Genomic DNA, 2,822 nt, shown 5'->3' with positions numbered 1-2,822 from the left:
CAAAAGCGGGCAGGGACGCTGTTTTATTCCCCCCCTCCCGCCCACATATTAAAGTAACCCACAAGAAAGGGTTAGGAGTCTCTGCATGCGGATGAACAGAACGCGCTCGGCTACCACGAAAAAGAAAAGCCGGATGGCTTGCAAATTAAAACTTTTGTGCGTGCTGCAACACGCTTACGAGGCTACCCAGAAAACTAAATCCGGGCCTTAACCCCCGAAATCTATAGGGACAGATGGGAAACGGCTTGCTCCGATTCCACTGCAGGAGGACGCAGGAGCCCAATTCGATTTGGCCATTGATCTTCTAAGGAGGTGGAAAAAATAATAAAAGTCTCCTTTTCTCTCCCCCCCCCCGGCGGCCAATTTGGCGCTCGCCCTTGTTCCACCCACCCCCTGCAGCAAAATGGGCCGAGGCTTAATCGCTCCCCCTCCTCCCCTTTAAAGGGCTCCCCACCCCTCAAACAGCAGAAGGGCTTTGCTTCGCCATCCCTTCCCTCCCACCCACCCCCCACCATGAAACAAAAAAATAATAAAGAACGGGGGGGGTGGAGGAGGGATCAGGGCCAATTAGTCGGCAATCCCTCCAGGCCTCGATCCCGCGCGCAGCCCCTCCCTCACCTCTCCGCGGGGATCCTCGCCTTTGGTCACCTGCAGCGCGGCTCCGGCAAGTTTGCAGATCGGGCGGGGGGGGGGTCGTCCCTGCTGCGTGTTGTGGGGTGGGGGGGGTAAAGGAGGAGGAGAAGCAGCAGCAGCAGCCGCCGCTTCAGCTTAATCCGGATGTGCAGCGGCGGCTGACTCAGGAAACTCCGCCTCTCTCGGTGCGGGGCTGCCGAGCGGCGGCGGCGGCAGAGAAGGGCGCAGCTCGGGCGGCTGGCAGCAGGAAGGGGAGCCCTCTGCTGGGCGAGGACCCCCAGATCGGGATCGCGAGTGGCTCTCGCAGAGAGTGGGGGGTGTTTGGGGGGTGTGGATGAAAGATGGGGTGGATGAAGAAGAGCTTGCTCTCTTTAATAAATAAATCGATCGATCCTATCTGGAATATATCTATATTTATGTCTTCTGGACAGGTTGCTGCTCTCATCGGAGTTTCCTTCGCGGTGACCTTAAAATGTTTCTTCTCGACCTGCCCGTGCGAGTTTTCCCGCGAAGGAAAAATGTGTCGTCGTCCCCCGCGGAGAGTGGAAAAAGAATCTCCGTCGGTGTTCTAGATCGTTGGGCGCGTTCTAGATCGTTGGGCGCGTTCTAGAAGACGAGCGGTTTCGGTGCGTTCTGGGGAATCCTTACCGCTGGAGGGAAATCGGAGAATTGCAGAGTTGGAAAGGGACCACGAGGGTCCAAAACCCCCATGCAATGCAGGAATCTTTCGCCCAGAGGTGCCAACTGGAATAAATGATTGGGGAGGCCCAGGTAGGCCCCCATCCCGCATCACAAGACGTGGCACGCAAACATCATTTGAACGGCAATGCCTATCAACTGGGTTGGGGGGCGACCCCCTCAAATATTTTATTCGGGGGAACCAAAAGGACCTCGGCCTCTAGGAGTTGGCTCCTGTGTTTTTGTCCAACGTGGGAACCCAGGACCTGAGATTAAGAGTCTCATGCTCTAACGACTGAGCTATCCTTGGCCCCTGAATGATCTTCCACCCACTGGAGAAGGGACTTAATTAGAAAGGGGTGGGGAAGTGGTTACCCTTCCCGATTTTATAATTTTGTCACCTCTCCGTTTCTGTTGTAGTAAGGATGTTGCCCTGGGTTACATAAAGCCACTGACTGATTTGATCAATTGCAAGCAGGACCTGAGTGCAATTCCTCTTTCCTCCTGTGGCTTCTGGCTCCAGCTGTGGAAGCAGATCATAGGGACATCATGGCTAGCAGCCACTGATAAGTCTTCTCCATAAATCTCTCCAAGCCTCTTGCAAAACTTGGTGGCCACCACTGCCTTCTGCAGGAACCAGTTCCATGGTTTTAACTATGCACTGTGTGAAGAAGTGCTTTTTTTAACAAAAAAAATCTGCCTTGATGAAGAGCAACTTACAAAAAATTGGAATGAGCAACCTAGTCTAGCCCAGGGATGGGGAACCTTTTTCAGCCTAAGGGGGAGCTCTGAGGCCAAAAACTACCCACCCTCCTGGTAGGCAGCCTCTGATTCAGAAAGACAGATGTGTCATACATACCTAAGCGTGTGGTTTTTCTGTTACACAATTGGTTGAGGAGCCAATAATGTTTCCTACCTACATTCCAATGTATTACTTGGACAGGCCACCACCAAGATCAACTATCTGAACATATCTGATGTTTGGCGGTGAGTGTTCCAAGCACCACAGCTCATGGCTCTGTAAAGCCAGCGATATTGTTTGACTTGGGCATAGGAGACCTGGTTTCAACAGCTTTCTCAGCCATAAGGTTCCATACATTTAGGGATACAGTGGTACCTCGGGTTACAGAGGCTTCAGGTTACAGACTCCGCTAACCCAGAAATAGTACCTCGGGGTAAGAACTTTGCTTCAGGATGAGAACAGAAATCATGCGCTGGCAGCAGGAAGCCCCATTAGCTAAAGTGGTACTTTAGGTTAAGAACAATTTCAGGTTAAGAACAGACCTCCAGAACGAATTAAGTTCTTAACCCAAGGTACCACTGTATATATTTTTAAGTATGAATGCTTTCTTTAGCTTGCTAATGCAGATATAAAATACTATATTTAGGGAGGTAGCCGTGTTGGTCTGCCGTAGTTGAAACAAAATAAAAAAATTCCTTCCAGTAGCACCTTAGAGACCAGCTAAGTTTGTTATTGGTATGAGTTTTCGTGTGCATGCACACTTCTTCAG

The sequence above is a fragment of the Podarcis raffonei genome, chromosome 2, assembly GCF_027172205.1.
Source record: "Podarcis raffonei isolate rPodRaf1 chromosome 2, rPodRaf1.pri, whole genome shotgun sequence".
In the NCBI taxonomy this organism is placed as follows: domain Eukaryota; kingdom Metazoa; phylum Chordata; class Lepidosauria; order Squamata; family Lacertidae; genus Podarcis; species Podarcis raffonei.
Note: the sequence above shows the minus strand (reverse complement) of the source record.